Raw genomic sequence first — 8,673 nt, 5'->3', positions numbered from 1 at the left:
GAGAATCCATAAATACAGCTCAGCAGTGGCTTCAGCTTTATGCATGATAGGGGAGAAAGCTGATCTTTGCCAGCCTATCTTTTCATACAATAAAACAATCAGACTGTTGTTCAGAGAGCAAATTTCTGTGCTACAGCTATGATAACTTTTCACAGTATTTCAAAAAGGCTGGAATGAGACAGCCAAAGCAGGAGTCCTTGATTTCAAGGATGCAATATTGTGAACTCCATTATGCTTCCAGGTATCAGCAGAATGTCTGTAGACAACTTACACCTACATCTTCAGAATACATCAATTCAGCCACAAACTAAACTCACTAGAGAAATCCTCCTCTTACTCACTTCACCTGTCTTTATCCTTCTCAGGATGGCAGCCCTGCACAGAAATGGATTGCTCGTGGAGAGAATAGTGAGGAGGAGCACTGAGCTGATGAATCTTTTTTTTTTTCACCAAAATACAAATTATGAAGGCTTTTTACATGGGTTTGCACTTGATTTCAGATAATGGAGAAAAGTCATGAAGGGGACTGCTTCACAAAAGCATGATACAGTATCTTACAACAGGAAAATCTACGGATCTCTTATCACCAACCACTCAGCAATGCTAAAAAAATTCACCAACCTGATCCTGCAAATAACCCACAGTAAAGTAAAAGAGCAACTTGGGAGAGCCAAACTGGGCATTTACACTGAAGAGGAGAATGTACATAAATACTTTTGTTAGCAGCTGTGGAAAAATATGACATATTCTATTTTTTCATATCTTTGACACATGCAGGAGAACCCTGTCAAAGTGCTGATTACTTCAATAGTGTCCAGAATGGGACACTATACAGATGGCATTGCAACTTTTTTTTCTCCATTACATGTTTGACAAACATTATTTGAAAATATGTTAGCAAGACTGTCATATGCAGTATCAACATGCCATGTTTGAGTCCACACACTCATTGTCATTTATGGTGGCTGAAAACCTGGCATTTGCATTGCTAAGGTTGGTGATTCTGTGCATTAGTAAGTTTCCTTGTCTTCCCATTATAACAGCCTGTTTTCCCTTTCCTCATAGGGTTAGCCAACGTACACAATACTGAATATATTTATAACAGGCCTTATCTTTTATCTGATTTTAATTACATACAAACTTCAGCCAAAATAAATAATCTTCACAGTAAAGAAAGCTCATGCAGATTTTTTTCTGTGACTCTCAATCAGAGTTCTGAAGTCTGTCAAGATAATTTTCTCTACTATGAGGTCTCCTAAAATAATCTGAAGTCAAATATTTATTAGAATAAAGTTGGGATACTTCACTTAAATAGAGAAAAACTCAAAAAGGCTACGAAAAATAGGATAGAAATGAGTTGTATGCTCAATTCTCCTAATGACCACATCAGCACACTGCCATCAATTTCTTAATTTTTTTCAAAGCCACAGAGATGACAATTGTGGAATTCAGTAGGCATACAATAGGGCCAGATCTTCCCTACATTATCCTCATGAGAGATGATCCAAGTTGGCCAGACTTAGTTTTGAAGAACTATAAATGGATCACATTCAACAAAAGCCCCAGATTTTAGTCTTTAAAATACTGCATTATCTCATTCTCACCACGTGTGCTCCATCTTTTCCTAAACATAATCCTCACACACAGCTCTACAGAGCTATGACACCTGAGCCAGCATTGAACCTCACCTGAGAGAGTAATGGAGAAGTCCATAGTAAATTAGACCCAGGAGAAGAGGAAAAGAAAGGCAATTGAATGGTGCTACCAGGCTGAGAGACTGGCAGGGACACAGACATAGGAATTCAGTTTGCAGAAACTGCTCTCAAACAGCTCCAGTGCAATGCTGCCACTGCAATATCAGATGTTACAGATCTTGAACTGAACTCCACAAGCTGGCAAAAGACTTTTGACCTTTTCTCTTTAGCTTCAGCTTCCCTGAGTTGCTGTCACTACTTCATCTCCCAGGCTTGTTGTGAAGATAAAGTCATCATTAGCCTTGTGAAGCTCCCAGACACTGCAGTGATGACTGCTGTTAAAAAGCCTGTGAGGAGATTTAGATTTTCTTTTCAGAGCAGAGTTTCAATAGTGTGCCATAAATAAAGCATGGGACCACACACTGAACAATGGAGAAAACATAATAGTGAATAGCTGCTCATTTAGTGAGTGCTATTCATCCTGCTCACTGAATGAGGCAAGAAGAAAAAAATAGTATATGATCTTGTAATTAAAGACTGTATCATGATGTATACAAGGGTCTGAATCAGGGTTGCACCGACAACTTTATGTTTGATTGCCTAATTTTGCAACCTCGATGATGTTTTTTTAATGTAGTTTAATATTACATTTGAGTTCTTTCTTTAAAAACTGTATTAGGCAGCATTTGTCAGTAAATGCAAATAACCCAATGCATTATGTATATTTGCTTCCCTCCAGGTCTTTCAGTATGATAAGAATGGTTACCAAATAACATGTCTAATAAGGTTCTCCACAAGTTTTTCTGCAGAGTTTTCTCCTGTTTAAATCCTCACAATGGATTTGTTGAAATTTCTCCAACACAAAGCTATGAAGCAAAACAAAACTTGTATCATAATTTTATAAAGAAATTTAAGTCAGAAGCTTTTTCTTTGCCTCTCTATAGAAACAAGAAACTTTCCCCTCTATCCTAACTTGATAAAAGGCAGTGAGAATTACTGGCAGCCCTTTAAGAGCACAGTGAAGCCACTACTAACTGAGGAACCAGAGAGCTGGTGCTAAGTCCCATCTCTTAACTACAAATAAGTGAAAATATTTTCATTTCTAATGTGATTTGCTGAAATATTTGCTATACCAGCATTCCTGTACTCTCCTGTAGGCTAACATGTGAGAAACAATGGCACCTAGTGTGGCAGAGCTGTTCCACCTCTCAGCTGCACTTGTACCATTTCTAAGGGACTTGAATATTACTGTCAGGCACATATTGTCATGGGAGCCCAAACTCCTACATAATAATATTAAAATTTCAGCTTTGGTTTTGAAATCCTGTTCTAAGGCACTTTCCTTTAGTCAGGAGAGAGCATGATTTCCTAAAGGTAGAGCCCACACAGACCATCCCAAAGAGAAATGCTCTCCTATAACATGCTCTCCTTCCTCTCTCTTGCCTTTCACCCTGCTCCCCTCTCCCCTTCTCACTCCCCCATCCCAGAAGATGAGATTCTGGTATTTACAGCAAAACTATTTCCTCCCAATGTGTGCTCACATAAGGCACAGGGATGAACAAAGTTCATCTCTTTTTGTGCACACCAACCCCTCAGGTCAGCTGCAATCTGCCAGAGCACCCTTGGACACCCAGCAGGTCTGACCAAAGGAAACAGCAGTGAGAGGCAGATGGAAGCTACAGCTCTCTGTCAGAACTGATAACCACATTTGAAAACAAATTAACAAAACTCAGAGCATCTCAATACTACACTGGGGGTTGTCTGGGCACAGTCTGCTTATAGGCCAGTTACACATAAGAATGACAACTCTTGGACTTTCCTTTTGAGGGCCAGGCACAAATTTCTGGCATCTCACCCCTTTTGCAGAAAGTCCCTCTTACATTTAAGCTGTTCTAGCACATCTCTTAGTTGATTCTTCTCCTAATTAGGTTAGAGCTTTTATCACAGAATACACAGATCATTAATTTTTAAGAGAAAGGAAGTCATGTCTCTCCCCTTTTTTAAAATTTATTTTTTCCTTATCATAATATTGCAAGGAAGAGCCTTGATTTAGAGGTCTGTGTTCCAGTGGAGTCACTAGACAGCCTTCCAAAATATTTTGGTTGGCTAAGAAAGTGGTTTGCTTTTTACCTTTGATCAAAAACAACACTCTAGACAAAAACCTGGATGAAGGCTAGTCAGTAGCTATTTCATCAGAGGCCAACTAGTAAGTGGCATAAATATGTTACTGACAGCAGTAACAGAAGCACATATGTACAGACCATCCCCTTAAAAAATCCATCTGCCCTGCCTTGTGGCTTCTATCAAATATTAATAAATATTTTTGTTTATTATGTAGCACATTGCACAAACAATATGCAAACAGTCACTCTCTGATAGTCACCAAAGACTGGGTGATATTTAGGCGTCAACTATATCCAGAGAAGATTTTTCCCCACAGATATGGAAAAGACTAACAAATTCTTGCAGCACAGAGTTGTAAGTGCCTCCTATAGGTACAAATCTGCAGGTGTAAAGCAGAAGGCATTTGAGCTCCAAACAAAGACTAAGTCCCTCTCATCCCACATTTTGCACAGACTGAGCACAAGGTTTCTAGCCAAGGCAGATGACAGTCCCTGGGAAATAACTTTGCTCAGTATTGTCTTAGTTAGAAACATGGAGTATTGGCTTCCTACAGCAGAAATGATGAATGACAGACCTCAGTAAAGTGAGGAGCAGGAGAGAAGTTACTTAAAACCAGGCATGAAGGCAGAACTTCAAGCAAAATGTGAAGACATCACCATTGCAGAGGTGTTGAAGCATCACAACACACAGGTGCACTGGTCAGTGTTAAAGCTATGAAGAGTTAATCCAATGCACACTGATATTTGATGCTGCATAGAAAAAGATATTAAAGCATCTGGGCATCTTTGAAGTATTAGCATCTTACAGGCTACAGCTCAAGAGAGAAGTGAGATCACCTGCCTCCTGCTAATGAGCAATGAGGGGTAAAAAATGCCCTCCTCCTAACCCCAGCACGAGCTGCTCCCTCTGTGCAGACTGGCTGTGAGACAAGAGTGCTGCAGAGCAGCACTGGGGATGGAGCAAGTGCTTCCCAACATCCAGCTCCAGGGCTCTGGCTGCTGCAGGCAGCTGCTGTTTGAGGAACCTCTGCATGCCAGGGCAGAACAAGCACTTCAATTCCTGCTTTTCTTTGTTTGTGCCTTGCATTGTCTGCTGTCATTCAAATCTGAATGGTCAACAATAAAACACTGCTTACAATCACTGCTTCCAGAATGACTGCATTGAATGATTTCCTGACAAATTGTTAAAGAACTGTACATTGCTATTATTATTATTTTCAAATCAATGCTTAAATGAATAATTTGTATGCACCAGTAAGCTTTGCTTGAAATCTAGTGACATGTCTAAAAATAAATGTTGTGCCAATGGGTAAATTCTGGCAAGTCACTGAATCAAGAGGAGTGTGACAGAGGTGATTGAAAGATGGAAATAATTAAGCAGGGTTTTTTCTCTTTTCATCATGAAAAAGAAACCTTTTGCCTATCGTTCAATTTGAAGTGATCTGTAGGAAAGACTTTTTGTTTTCCTCAAAATAAGCCAGTTCCAACACCCAAACCAACCCCTAAAAATAATTGCATTACTTCAATGCCTTTTTTTTTTGTTAACTTCCATCTTTTTTTTTTTAAATACAGTTCTCAGAGAGCCTGAAATATAAAAGAGACTCTTGAAGTTCCCCGAGGAAATTTGCACAACAGATGGTAAGATATTGTAGTTTCAGAGGTTTGATTAGAAGAGTCACTGATGTCTGCTGGGTTGAGCACAGGCTGGAGAGCCAGGAGCTTTCAAACTCCCCATTTCACCACTCGCTCCCTGCCTGTGGCAAGGGGTGTGGAATTCTCATCCTGCTTTACTGCAAAATGCAAACAGGGGTGGTTCTCACAGGATTGCTTAGAAGGATTAATCTAAGGTTTTACTCTGCTTAGAAGATCTTAAATGCTAGTCACACTCTGTAAATGAGACACTACTGTTACACCAAATCAAAATCTGCATTGCTCTACCACCCAAAATAGTATTTCTGAAAAAGTACATTTCTAACACCTTCACTCTAAGCAGATGATCCAGAAAATAACTTGGTAATCAACTGGAACAAAACATACTGAGACAAATTCAGTGTGAATTTTTTCATGTGGCACTTATACAAATGTGCTGTTTTAAGGATTAATTTTATAAACAGAATTCTGAACAATACAGTAAACACCAAAAAAACCAACCAAACAAAAACCAAACAAACAACCAAGCAAACAAACTTAAACCAAAGACATCTTTGAAAAGAAGCACATAATTGTGGGAAGGACTTTGTTCTTTTAAGAGCTCATAAAATATCTTAAAAACATGTCTTCAGTCCTGGAGTCCTGATAGGCGCCTGAAATACTTAATGCCTACAGCAAACATTTCATTTTGCAATATATTCTCTCATACCTTTTTCCCCTCATGAGTTTAGATGTGTAATCCACACTTAACTATTTTTAAGCCAAAATGAGAGAAAAAGCAGAACATGAATCCTGGGAGTAGCTGAGGACAAGGCTGAACAACTTCTCACTTGTTGGACTGGTCAGACCATCAACTCATAAATAACCATTAAACACTGAGGAAAAGAGCATCAATAGCAGCATAGAGGACATAGCAGCAAAATCCTACAGCCTAAAGCCATTAAATACAACTAGTTAAAGACTAGCAAATGTGTTTACAACACAAAAACCTCCCCAAAAATTCATACACACACCATAAAGCTTCAACATTTGTTACACGAATGAAAGGGAGAGAAGTATGTGGGAGGGAGAAGAAACACCCCACAAAATAAAAAAGTTCAGCCACTTTTCACAGGATTAAAGGTTCCTCCCACATCCATTCAGTAGTAGCTGGTTGCAGGTCTGTTATATTCCCTGGCTCACTATCTGCTACATCATTGCTGAGACATCCTACACATTCCTCCAACGCTTGGCAGCAAAGCCAGAGAGAAATAATGATGACCATCCACCATGCTCATCTGTCCATACTGTCCAGGGCTAGTGGTAGAAGGGATATAAGGCATATGAAATATTACTTATATAAGGAAATGGAGAAGTGTAAGGTTCAGATTTATGTTAGCAAAGAGTATTTATTCACTCCTGCTTTAATAAAAATGAAACTAAAATGTTTGATGCAGAGAATACTCAGTGCATTCTTACAGGAAAAAGAAAACAGATGGAAAGACATTAATCAGCTCAGGGGCAGATATCTTTTCATTTATACATCCAGAGATCACAGAATTGAAAGAACAGAATTTCCAGGTTTAGAGTGGAATATGAGACTTCATATTTCAAGACTGTATAAATACAAAATCAGTCAAATCCCTAAAACTCTGTGCTATAGTTGTGGTAATGGTCATGCAGTGCTGTATCCAAACCAACACACGAGGTTATGAAAGTGGTGTAAGCAATTGTCAGGCTGTAAAAAACATGAATGAGAGACTCTAAATCCCTCACATTCCTGAGAACCTTTTTGTATGTTTAGCCCTGACATCACTGTGAGTCATTACTTGGAATCTAATCATTAAGGAATTAGGGGGGCTTGGATGTATTGTAGACACCCACTGAAAGACCTTCATGCAGCACTTTGTGAGCATGGCTGCTTGTTGCCTGCCATTAGAAACCCAGACACACTGTGCTTCACTGAAAAACTGCTTGCTGTATTTTTAGTTATTTATGTTTCAAAATATTTTTACATTGAGGAATGAAAAAAAAATGAAGGAACATGAAAAATCAAGTTCCGATGCTGTATTTGTCAGATGTCTGAAAAAGTACAATCTTGCCCCGAACCATAAAGTGAATTTGGATGCAGCTTTGACCTTATACCTCTTACATACAATTGTATGTAAACAATGCTATTATTTCCAAGTACCTTATCATCCATTCTGGATCCATCTGTGTCCACAGAGAGGAGTTGCATTTTGATTTTAAATTTTGGAGCAAAAGGTCAATCTGCATCTGCATCAGCACGAGAGAGAATTAGAAGAGAACTGAGACTGAATGGGATCCCATTTGTTTGGAAAGCAAATACACAGCTATACAAGAACTGCCTTTTCATTTTATTCTGTAAAGCAGAAGTATGAAATGCAGATCTACTTTCCCATAATAAAATAATTTCAGTGATGCATTTTCTCATGCTTAGAATAATGCCTTGTACTTTATTCCGTCTTTAACATTAATTCAGGGAAATCAGGGGCATCTCTCTCATCAGCTGCGTGCAGTCATGTGGTTACATTTGTTTTGTATTACCCTGCTAAGTTAGGATTTACATCACCTTCATCCAGATAAAAAAAATCACATTGTATTTGCTTACAATCTTAAGAAGAAAATAATTCAAATAACTACAGTTACTAAAATAAAAATTCCTCTAGTGGAGAAAAATTCCTTCTCCTGTGAGTTTCAGGATTCCAGGAGCTATTTCAGGTGTTCTCAACTGTGGCACCAGTAAGGCTGTTTCACTAATTGCACAGAAAGTAATTGTAAGCTTAGAAGTAGCCAACAATTTCTGTAACAGGGCTCAGAGCTGAAAAACTGCAAGTGGTTCTGGATAAATCTGGGCATCATTTACATTGCAGAAAAACAGAAGCATAAACCTTCATCAGGGCAGTCCTAAATATTGAAACTATTGCAAGGGATGCAGTTCCTTCTTTAGCAATGCACAGCTACATTCATGGTTTTGGTCACTCAGGACAATTCATCTACAGCAATAATTTCCCTGCCTTTTCTAACAGCCTTTCCTGTGCATGTTTTCTTCAATTACCTAAGTGAAGAAATAGATATCAATTAATTCCATTCATACTGAATATGAAATCGTTACACTCTTTTGATGACTGAAAAGCATTTTTTCTTTTCCACTGACAGCAATAAAGACTTTCAACTAGCCATCTTCAGGTATGCTATTACCTTTA

This window comes from Melospiza georgiana, chromosome 12 (genome assembly GCF_028018845.1).
Source record: "Melospiza georgiana isolate bMelGeo1 chromosome 12, bMelGeo1.pri, whole genome shotgun sequence".
Classification (NCBI taxonomy): Eukaryota; Metazoa; Chordata; class Aves; order Passeriformes; family Passerellidae; genus Melospiza; species Melospiza georgiana.
The sequence above is the reverse complement of the archived record's forward strand: the minus strand, read 5'-3'. Positions refer to the sequence as shown.